Below are 12,828 nucleotides of genomic sequence, written 5' to 3'. Positions count from 1 at the left end.
TTGGAGTTTGGTTTAAGAGCAGCCAATGGCCGCACTCGATCTGATCTGCTGGGTGCTCCCACATTCAACAGAGTTGGTCACTCTACACGGATTGACTACATTCTGTTGGATAGGGGCCTCTGGAGTCTTGTTATTGACATGGTTGTTACTACTACCATAGAGAGTGACCACAACTCACTCTCCTTATCCTTAAAAAACCCTTGGCCCACTGAAGTGTTGCCAGTCCCACTAAGCTGCCCACAGGGGATTACTGTCTCCTCTTGTGGCAGGCGTCTAAAGTGGAGCAAGATTATGTGTAACACCGACAAATTATCCACCATAGACGAAGTGGTTAAGGGCACGCAAGCCGAAATTGGCTCTATTGATCTAACTAAAACAGCAGTCAAGGCCATGCTATCTTTGAAGCTGCCATAAAAACCATAGGGGACCTCTTTTGGGTACAATCGTCTTCAGGGAAACAGAAACCTCCATCTAAACCCAAAGGCAAACACGACTGGTACTCGGCAACATGCAGGAAGGCCAAATCTCGTCTAATAGAGGCAGTTAAAGGGAAGTCCCCCCCATTAATTCAAATTGCCAGAAGAGAACACAAAAAGGCCCTGCAGCTAGCTAGAAGGGAGTGGGATGATGCCTACTGGCTAACCCTCAAGGAAGCAAGTATGAAAAAAGATTCCAAATGTTTCTGGGACACTATAAGGGCACGAAACAGACCGGATAGTGACCTTATAACCTGCAACATTTCGGGACAGATATGGGAGGCCCATTTCTCCAAACTTTATTCCTGTCACAACGGCCCCAATGAGAGAGGGTTTGTTCAATCCTCTCCTCACATTAACTACATGCTTCTCCCTAGCGACCCTGACTTTACGCTAAAGGAAGTAGAATATGCTATAAACTCCATCATTCCACAAAAAGCTGCTGGACCAGATGGCATTCCCGGGGACCTGTTAAAATCTGATAGTGTTAAATGGGGCAAACTTATCCACTCCCTCCTTGTTGCCATCTGTAGGGGTGCCCCCATTGCCTCGTCATGGAAGGGGGCGGAGGTGGTTCCCATCCACAAGAAAGGCCCAAGGGATGATCCGTCCAATTATAGGCCGATTAGCTTGCTAGATGTCAGCCAAAAAGTTGTCGGTAAAGTTCTTTTACTCAGGATACTCCACTGGGTAGAAGAAAACAAAATTCTTACCGATTTTCAGGCCGGTTTTAGAGTAGGTACTGGAACGATAGAGCAAGCTTTTAGGCTTATGATGATTTATTGGAAGGTGGTAGAGATAGGCAAGGGCAGTCTTTATCTCGCATTCATCGATTTAAAGACTGCCTTTGACCTTGTCCCTAGGGACTTATTATGGAAGGTTCTGGCCAACATGGGGCTGCCACAGTATCTACTATCCTTACTAGTCAGGCTCCATCAGGACAGCTTTGCCCAAATTAGGTGGGGTTCTGGAGGGGAGAAAACGGGCTGTATTCCGGTCGAGAGAGGGGTCCGCCAGGGATGTGTTCTGGCTCCCACCCTTTTTTCTTTGTACATCAATGGGGTGGTTGAGCATCTACTTAAATCTCCATCTGACGAACCATCCCTGGCTGGGGTACGCATACCGACCCTCCTCTTCGCTGACGACACGCTCTTAATCTCTAAAACCCCAATGGGACTACAGAAACTCTTGGACAACTTCCAATCATTTTGCACTGACCGGGGCCTGGTAATAAATACCAATAAAACAAAATACCTGGTCCTCAATCCCCCCAAACAGCAAGTGCGTCCCCCTATCTTAAACACTGAGCCCTTAGAAAGGGTAAAAATATTTGATTACCTAGGGATACGCCTTTCAGACAAAATGGATTGGACGCCCCATCTAGACAAGATGCTGTTGAGCCATAAAAGGATCACAGGTGCCCTATTGAGGGAGCAACGTTCCAGTTCGTTCAAACCAATAGGAACAGTCCTTGAGATCTACGCTGCCAAAGGTGTCAGCTCTGCCCTTTATGGAGCTGAACTTTGGGGCTCTGCATCTACCGAAGCTCTACAAAGATCTGAGAATAATTTCTGTAGACAAATAATGTCCCTCCCTCAAAGTACCCCACTTTTACCCTTATTCATGGACCTTGGCTGTACCCAGATCGGCGAAATTGCGAAATTTCGCCCTCTCTTATTATGGGCCCGTATTTGGCGGGTAGAAGAACTTAGTGGCTACGCCAGAGGTCTGGAAGAAATAATGGCATCACCACACTGGGCCATAATCAAATGGTTAAAAGATATGAAAATCCTATTGTCCAACTTGGGCCTACTCGATTCTTGGTCAAGTAGAACTTCACCTCCAAAACAAATACTCAAAAAGCTCTATCGGGATTGGATTTGCTCCCAAAGACACTCCAGCACGTCCATTGGCAGGCTTACAGAGGATTTTTTGATGTTTAAAGACTGTCCCAGGCGAGAACCCTACCTAGACATAATCGGGAAACCTTTTGCCCGGTCTTTGTATTTTAGATTTAGAACGGGTACTTTGCCACTGAATACCTTTACCAAAACATGGAAATCCTGTACAGGCAAAACTGATTTGTGTCCATCATGCTTAGCTCACCCAGAGACATTAGCCCATTTCTTATTTGTCTGTAAGGAATATGCTAACCCAAGAAGGGTGTGGTTGAAGAATATATGCCGTCAGCTGGGAACCAGGAGCCATGATGTGGCAATTAGGATACTTGTTTCGGACAGCTATGTACCCTATGTGTGTGCCCTAGCCAAATTTTTATCCTGGGCTTGGGCTATTCGAGCCAGAAAGCTAAAATACTCTGTTTAATTTCTTTTTAAAGAATATTTATTTTAGTAATGTCTTACTTCTTGTCATCAACTGGCTATGTGTTACTAATTTTATTGTTCCGCTTTTATGATAATGAAATTTTATCGAAATAAAGCTTTTTGACTTGACTTGACTTGACTTGATTATGATCAAATTTATCTTGAAGAACAAATGCTAATCTAAATTTAATGCTATTAAAGTTCGGCTCAAAGACCTTGTAATGAGACCTTCCAGTGAACAATATCACAAGATATCTCAAAAACCAAGCAGATATCATCAAACAAAGGAACATTCTGGAATATCTAGTGCAGGTGATTGTTAGTAATGCAGCACTGCGTAAAGAGAACTGTTTCTTTCTTTCTGTACACTGTGTAGCCCCTTTAATGCCATACAGATCCTTAGCTTAAAAAAAAACCTTGCAGAGTCTCCGTCAGCAACATCAGCTCCAAAAAAAGATATATCACCTCTGGTTGAATAGCATACATAAGCATGTAAAATATATATTTTTTAAAGAGATAGAAATCATTTGAGTTTTACAATTAAAGCTGGATATGTCCTTTGATAATCTGGCACATAGACCTTTCATTTATTTTTATTTGAGGTGACCATCCTCAGGAAAGGAAAGATGAATTCCCAATCATTTGAACTGAGAAACGTGTTCAAGAGGTATACTATCAAGATAAAAATCAGTTCCTTTAAATTCGAAACATCATTGCTTTTATTTTAATGATTTTTTTGCTAATATATTCTTTCTTGAATTATGCACCAATGTCAAGTCTGAAGTTACATTTTGGAAGTCTCATGGGGTGTCGGCCATAAACAGAGCATCACCTGCATAACAGCAGATTGGGCTGTGAATTACCCCAATATGCAAGTAGCTTCTTTCACTGCTGAAGCCTACAGCAAGTATGCAAAGAAAATATAAAATAATAGGATACCAAAACACACCACTATTTGAAGCTTCCTGTGAGTGCTGGCCATTCCCAATGGGTCGCAAATTGCAACCTGCCTCATGAATATTGATGAGGCAAGTCATTTGCGACCCCATTGGGAATCGCTAATGTGTCTGAGACACATTAGTATATTCTGTTTTGCGAGTCTCACAAAAATTGCAATTTGTGACACCAAAAACGGAATGGTCGTACATCTGGCCAGTGGTGTTCAAAATAACAATAGACTGGGATGTTGCATGAGTAATTACCAATTGCTGAACCTAATTCAAGCATTCCATCTATCAGTTTTTGTATACTTTAGCTGTAGTGAATAGCAGTAGGAAGCCTGGACTAGTATGGTTTTCTTCCATGGTCAAATAAGGCAGCTGCAGTATATGGCATTCCGCAAAATGCTATTTGAATATTAATAGAATAACATATTCGTCTTTGCTGCTCTGAATATATGGTTTATGCTAAGCCGTTTTCTAAATGCATATTAGTTATAAAAACAGCTGTTTAACCAAAACCAGACCACAGGGGATGAAATCAGTGAAGTGATATGCATTCAGAGCAACACATATTTTGGGGGGGGGGAGAGGGTGAGGAGAGGGAGAGGGAGAGGAGAGGGAGAGGGGGAGGGGGAAGAGAGAGAGAGAAAAAGAGAGAGGGCCCGATTCACAGAACTAATTTAAGACAAAATCCTAAACTTACTACTTTTGGTATTCACAGAAGTTAGGATTTTGTCTTAAGTTTGTCTTAAGACAAACTTAAGACAAACTTAAGACAGACTTAAGACAGACTTAAGTTAGGATTTTGTCTTAAGTATGTCTTAAGTCTGTCTTAAGACAAACTTAAGACAAAATCCTAACTTCTGTGAACACCAAAAGTAGTAAGTTTAGGATTTTGTCTTAAGTTAGTTCTGTGAGTGTGTCAATCACAATATATGCAGTAATACTTTACTTGATTTCTTTAAAATCATAAAAGGGTGGAACAGACAACCTTGGTACTTGAAGCATCAGAACAATTGATCAAGCTCAAATTACCATATAAGGTTGTGATCCGAAAAGTCTGCTCCATGTTTCCTTTCTGTGTGTGCCCCTTTGATAGTACTCTTTAGTAGGTGTAACTACACTGAGGTGGCACTGAGCAAAGTAGAGCAGGTGCCACTTCCTCCTTTTGTACTGAAGCTTTTGCTTACAGAGAGGGCCAACCCAGCGAGAAAAGGCTCCACAGTGCACGTGTTATTTGGCTAGTGATGCTGTAACCGTTTGCACTGCAGGTAGAGAAGATAAGAGACAAAAGAGCGAAGCCACTCCGTGATTAGGCCGCTAGGAGGAGCTCGGTGTCGATAAGACTGGGCGGGAGTTTAGTCGGTTTCACAGGAGCACCACACAGTTTGTACACAGAGGCAGAACTCAACTTTATTTAGTCATATTTTTCCGAACACAGAGATCGGCCTATCCAGCTTCTTATCTGCTTGATTCACTTTAACACAAATAGCACGAATACAGCTCTAGGATTTTTCTGATTGGCTAGGGTGCGTTGTTGACACTGATACTCCAGCCAAAAGTCTATTTTTTGTATTTTCTTATATAGAGCAAAGTTTTCCAAGGGCATTATAACACTAGATTACATTACATAATGTCATATATGCATTTTTTTGTGTTTTTAGACTCATGGGGATTAAGTGATTTGCCCAGAAACACAGGATGTTGAGCCGAATCTGGTTCCCCATTTTGAAAACAAGTCTGTACTTCTGGCCATTAGGCCACAAAACTAGTGCTTTAAATGGAAAAGTACTAGGTGCCTACACTTCTCAAATTTGAAAGGGAAAGTACCAGCACTCCTCAGCACTACTGCAATACTTTTAATGGGAGAGTACAGGCTCTTCTGGGTAGCCAAAAGGTACTCTGGTTAATGAATATTTTTTTGTATTTATACCTGAAGTTCTGTGTTTCACTCTAAGGTTCCTTGCTTATTAGCAATAGCACAAGGTGGTACTGCAAAACGTTGAAATTGTATGCTCTGAGATCCAGATCAACAGAAAAGATGATGGCTCGGCGTAATGTGACTTTTTTTAAAAATAATGTATTTATTTTCATTTTCTCCGTTTCATCTTGTGTAGATGCCACTAAGGCATTTGATTCGCTTGAATGGGCGTATTTGTCTGCCCTGTTGGCACGCTTAGGAATTATCCTTAGCAGGGGCGGCTCTAGGCTCGCGGTGGCCCTGGGCAGGGAGCGTAGGTAGGGGGCCCCGGAAGAGGGAGTCCGGGCGGCGTGGAGCACGGAGGCCAGTGAAGAGGGGGGGTCAGGGTGTTTGGAAGTGGAACAGAGCCAGAGGCCACCAAATCCCTGCCAGGGGCCGCCACGCAAATATGTATCGATCCTCAGAGGATTATTATATTAAGGATTTATATTGGCGTGGTGGCCCCTGGAATTTGGTGGCCCTGTGCAGGTGCACAGCTTGCACATGCCTAAGGCCGGCCCTGTCCTTAGCTTTCTCCCGTACTGTTTGCCATTGCCATGGAGCCCCTAGCTGCGGGTCTTAGGCATCATCATGCACATTGTGGCCTCTCGTTCACCCATGCGTGCTGCTAGTCTCAATGTATGCAGACAATGTCCCACTATATGTTAAGCATCCTGCTAGAAACCTTGACCCCCTGGGTAAGGGAATTTCTAAGATTTGGAGGGTCTGGTGTTCCATCCTCGCCCAATGTCTGACATAAATGGCAAGTACTCACATGCTCTCCAACATGCTGATCTAGAAGCTGAAACCACACCCTTTGCCTAAGAAATCTGTTTATGACCATCAACCCCCTGTATCCTTCAGGTTTGAGATCTATTACTTCACTCTGTAGTGACCGGGGATGACTAGTCGAGTGTCCTGTAAAAGCAGTACCTTTGACAGTCTAGTTCCTCTGAGATAGTTCATTATGCTCTGTGGTGGATGGATCTCCTCAGTTCTTTTAAGTTCATTCCATCTTTAGGACTCAATAAAAGTTTTCACTGCATACACAGTGGGGTCTTTGTTAGATGATTGTATCAACTCTTGATGTTCTAGGGTACAGGGAAGTGACTGTCGAATGACGTATCTCAAGTATTCTTCTGCTACCAAAGGAATGGTTTCTGAGCTTCCTATAGGAAAATGAGATAGGAAGTCTGCAGTATTTCTGTCATTCTAGGCCTGCAGATTGTTTTAAATACGTAGTCCTTCAGATGCAAACCCCACCTCTCAATGCAAGGGGGCATTTTGGCTTTCAAGCTACCAGATATTGACGATGAAGCTTCATGGTCTGTCACTACCATGAAAGATTTTGGATAGAGGAAAGATGAAAATGTTTGGAGTCCCACACTACAATGTAGGATTATTTACCGGGCTGCGAGTAGGACATTTACAGCTTGGCGATACTGTGATTAGCATATATGATCACACGGCTCAGTGCTTTACGGTCAGCAGCTCTTTGCGACAGGATGGCTCTCTAAGCCTCATGGGGCCTGCATCACTAGTCAGTTCGGTGGGTAAGGAGGCCTCTTTATACTCATTATATAGTGGAGTGGTGTGGCTCACTGGTTAGAGGCGGCAGACCCGGGAGCAGAAGTCGACCGGGACCAGGGTTCAATTCCCGACGCAGCAGGGTCGTGGACTTGGGTCAGCGGACTTGATAATTCTCGCTTCTGTGCCTACTCTAATCAGGGGTCCCACTTGGCAACTCTTGGGCATTAGCTTGCCTAATCTCCACAACGGCCCCATCAACGCCGGGGATGCCTTGCTCCACCTTGGGGACTTCCAGCAGGGACCATCCCACAGGGAAAGCCTGTGGGTTATACAGCGCCAGGAAACCTACGGGTAGCAGTGCGCTTTACAAGCTCAAACATTATTATTATTAATAACATTATTATACTCCAGATTATCAGCTTCTGCTGTTTTGGCCTTAATGCTTTGGAATGCATGTTGACCCTGCAAAGGCTATTTAAAAATGGACCTTTTTTTCTGCGAGTTTCCTCAAATGTGCACTTATTGAGGCAAAAGTAGGTAGACACCTGAAAGGGTAGCTAGCAAGACCCATAAATGAGCAAAGACCAGATTCGTGGTATTATTAAAGGAGTAACCTTCCCAGGATCAGGTAGCATGTCATCAGCTGAGGAAATATGTCCAAAGTAATTGATATAGCCGTTTGAAAAATGCATTTGTCTTTTATTAAGTGTCAGATTGACATTTTGCAGCCCCTGACATAACTTGAGGAAGTTCAGGTTCCACCTGGCTTTTTCCATACACCAGTATGCCATCACAGGTTTTGATACCACAAATCACTTTTTGAATTTCTTCTTGAAAGATTTTATCTTCTGATGAGAAACCAAAATGAAGTATTTTGTAACAGTACAACCAGTGGTTGGCAAAAGTGGTTATATATTGTGATTCTTTTTAATTCCTATTGAATCTAGGCTTTATACAGCTGAAGGTTTGAGAAAACATTGGCACCATTGTTAAAAAAAAAATTGGAAAGGTAAAATGTGCTAATATTGTGTGAAAGTTATTTTTGAACTGTTTTAGTTTTAGTGGTGTATAGATTCGTAACCTATGAACCGATCAATTTGCAACTGAGACAAGTTATCTAGGTGTAGATAATGCTATGAATAGGTTCGCCACATTTTGGTGTAGTACACCATTAATTAAAATTCTTTATTTTTAATGAAGTTTTTCTTGTGTACAATTCAACTTCAATAATCACAAAAGGGAATGGGCACTTGTATCTACAATAACCAATGGTTAGTTGTTGACAACCCTCATAGACGCTGAGATTTTGTTGTTGCGTGTATCTTTTATCCGCCCCTTCTCTAGCGTCATGGCATAGTCATCGGGTTGACAAACGACGTGCTATATGCCTGCCTCACCCGAGGCAACCTCTGGAAAGTGTAGAAGTGTCCAGAAATAGTGAGAGCTGGTCCAGAGGGATAGTGTGCAGTGCCACAAGGAAAAAGTCTAAAAACAGTGTTGCACCAAAAACCCAAAACTTTTTAATATAAAGAAGATGCACACTGTGAATTAAAAGGGGGAAATAGTGATATATTCGGTAATCGAGTTACAGGATTACCATATAACTCTATCAGTAGGTCAACATGTTTCAGCTCTATTGGGCCCGAAGGGTCTGTAGAGCTTTCGTCAGGACAAAAGTCAATTTGAACAGAAATTCGTCCTCAACAATGATAATCCCTACGTTTCCAGTATATTATACTGGAAACGTTACATCGACGATATTCTGTTAATTTGGGATACAAACAACAGTTTGACAACATTCATGGACTGGCTAAATGGCAGAGACCGGTGGCTCAGGTTCATTTCCACTGCCAACAAGGAGAGCATTGACTTTCTAGATTTGACCATCTTTTCTGAAAATGGGAAATTAGAGACCAAGACTTACACCAAGCCAACAGCCAAGACAGTCTATTATCATATTCCAGTTTTCACCCCCGACCACTCAGAGACAATCTTCCTTACAGCCAATTTCTCCGACACAAACGAAATTGTAGTAAAGAAAGTGACTACAGACAACAGGCTACAATCTTGAGTAAAAAACTACGAGCGAGAAATTACACTCCTCAGACAATCTCCAAGTGTAGAAAAAGAGCGAAGAACCAGCCCAGGGAATGTCTATTACAGAGCCACCAAAAGGAACCGGTAAAAGATCTTGTTACATGTGTGACTACTTTCTGCCCTGCTACTTATCAAGTACAGAAATTAATAAGAAAAAATTGGCAAATAATCACCTCAGGGACTTTCAATTGGCCCAAGCCAAGATTCGCAAACAGGAGGACTAAGAACCTAAGAGATGTGTTAGTACATACTCGCCCGAGAAAAAGACCTGCCACAACCACCATAAGAAACATCAATATGGCCCAAGTAACTGGTCACTTTCAATGTGGCACCTGTGGAGTCTGCAGATTCACTAACACTACAAAGACTCTACAACTTACGGAAGACTTGGTATGGACACAAAGGCAACATACGAATTGCAACTCCACCCACGTGGTGTACCTCGTAACCTGTCCCTGTCAGCAGAAATACGTAGGCATGACCTGCCGTAAGATCAAGATACGTATAGGAGAACACAGGAGCAATATAAGACTTAAGAAAAGTACAACCAAACTCTGCACACATTTCGTGGAAGCTGGCCACTCATGTGACGACCTTAGATGGACAATCTTGGAAATGCTTTATGATAAGAACAATAATGCTGAACGGATCCTCTTTGAAAGGGAACAAAGATGGGTCAACCGACTCAAGACCCATATACTGGGGATGAACGATAACATTCCATGGCACTAGTTTTACTAACACTACCTGACTTCTAGTAGATATGAACATTTCCCTAAGCAACAAATATCAGGTGCACTGAGTACAATTCTTACCTTTTTGTCTGCTATAACAGAACTCACACAGACGCGGGACTCCAACTAACATTGCACTGTGATTACAAAATTATAAAATCATTTTTTCCCGTCTGACTTATAACGTCATGTGTTCTGAGAAATATTAACATTCTTTATATATATTTATTGGTCAGAGACCTATTTAGTACCCTTCGACACTGTCACCACTCTCAATAATTTCGAAGGCTTCACATCGGTAGTTAATAGTGCCTCGCTGCCCCTTTAAACTCTCGATCCTGGAAACACACCGGGTGACAGCGCTAACCCCTCGTTGCTTCTTATTCCTTTAAAAACAAACGAAGTAGTAACCTCCCACTTTCCAGGGGCAGAGTCAGCACTAGCAACAATTGCATACTAACACGAGGGTAAGAATGACGCCTGGAGAGTCTCCCTTATTTAACACAGTAAGTGGCGGTGGTCTGTTTGAACTAAGTTTCATCTTCACGCGGCATGTTTGCTTTTATTATTCCAGTAAACGCCCTGCGTACTGCGACTCTAATGTCCGCCTGATGCGGAGAGATTTACCGGCAATTAAGGTATTTGTAAACATCGCGCTTTATTTGTTTTGCGCCGTAACCTTGCCACAGCCTTACGCTTTTTGTAATGCCTAAGCGTAGAATACAGCCTCCTCAGTCCTGTGAACCCCTATGTGCACTCGAGAATTTGGCATTCATCATTACCGCGTGCGCTTTAATTAACACGTTGAGACTACCGGCTTCTCTCCCCATAAGAACGCATGCTTTTGCATTCATTATAAACGGCACAGCCTCGTTCTCCCAGATTAAGAATTCACTAATTCGGAAAAGCTTCATTGCCCTCGCTCAACCTAAATGGCAACTGCCCTCTTGTATACTTACCAATTCTTTGTAAATCAGCTTATACACGTAAACTGCAGCCTACTCCATTCTGCTACTATCGACTGATCATTTCACTTACATCTACGAAAATGCAACTCAATAAGACCTGATCTAGTGTCCCAGTTTAATGACCCGCTCCCTTGTTCCCCTATTCTTCCAGCTTCAATTTCATTGTAGTACCCACAGTGCGGTGCTTACAATATAAATGAGATTAAATGACTAATCTCATTTATGTCTTGATCTAACTATAGAGACCCTTTTGTGTATGCTATATGCTGTTAATTAATGTGACAGTTTGAACTTAAATGCTAAATCGTATTTTGTTTCCTCAACACAGGAATCTGAGCATGAGATTTTCATACTTCCATTGAACACTACACTAATAGTGTGAGTATCTAGTTTTGTTTTGTCTCGACGAAAGCTCTACAGACCCTTCGGGCCCAATAGAGCTGAAACATGTTGACCTACTGATAGAGTTATATGGTAATCCTGTAACTCGATTACCGAATATGTCACTATTTCCCCCTTTTAATTCACAGTGTGCATCTTCTTTATAATAAAAAGTTTTGGGTTTTTGGTGCAACACTGTTTTTAGACTTTTTCCCTGTGGCACTGCACACTATCCCTCTGGACCAGCTCTCACTATTTCTGGACACTTCTACACTTTCCAGAGGTTGCCTCGGGTGAGGCAGGCATATAGCACGTCGTTTGTCAACCCGATGACTATGCCATGACGCTAGAGAAGGGGCGGATAAAAGATACACCGCAACAACAAAATCTCAGCGTCTATGAGGGTTGTCAACAATTAACCATTGGTTATTGTAGATACAAGTGTCCATTCCCTTTTGTGATTATTGAGGTACCTATTCAGGGGAACTGAATGGACGCAAATTCCTCTTCCCTCCCATGATTATAATACAATTCAACTTCTCCTGCTCATTCCCCCCTCTCAATCATGTCCCACTATAAAACCATCTCTCTCCTTGTTCCGCGGAGCATCAAGTGATTGACATCAATATACCTGCGTTATATATTATCTTGTAGAAAGTGTGTATTGTCAATGAGACTCCCATGATGTACCAAAAGTATCACTATCAAGGACTTTCCCTGGTAGTTCAGCTGAAGACGTATTAGATCAATGAGTCTTTGTTCAGGAAATTTTGTTTATTACATCTACGGAGTGCTGTTGTTGAGAGCAATAGAAGATTTCTCTTGCTTTAAGAAATGGGTTATTGCTAAATTATTACATAGTGTTTAATTATTATGCTGTTGTTCTTGATTTTCATAATGCAACCCTAACCATGATCATACCATGCTAAATTTGCCGAATCTTTTAAAAGCTTGTGTGATTTGTCTATAAAACCTCTGGGATTTTGTGTTTTGTGGGATTACTTTGCCATTTTCATTGTAGGTGACCCGTTATGCTGTTGGTGCTCTTGATGAGTCTGACACTTCGAATTTTTTGCCTAAAAAATGCCTAACTAGGGGAGGTGTGATTTTTCATTATTTCTGCACTACTGTATTATACATTTATGGTAATGCATACATTTCTCCTTGTTGATTATTCTGTAATACATCTCCTTTCTACTTAAGTTTGATCTAGAACTCACTTCTTTATGTGTCTAACATTTAATTACATTCTATTCTCCCAAATTGTGTTTTTCTTGATAAGCAATGTAGTCTCTAACTGCTAGATCAAGTGGAGTTTCTGGAGCCAAATTGTTTTGTTAAATATTGGGGTTCAGATTATTGTTCGGGTTCGGCTCCCACAACGTTGGTAGCAGAGAATGGTTGCATTAGAGCTTCT

Source organism: Lissotriton vulgaris, chromosome 9 (assembly GCF_964263255.1).
Source record: "Lissotriton vulgaris chromosome 9, aLisVul1.2, whole genome shotgun sequence".
In the NCBI taxonomy this organism is placed as follows: Eukaryota; Metazoa; Chordata; class Amphibia; order Caudata; family Salamandridae; genus Lissotriton; species Lissotriton vulgaris.
Note: the sequence above shows the minus strand (reverse complement) of the source record.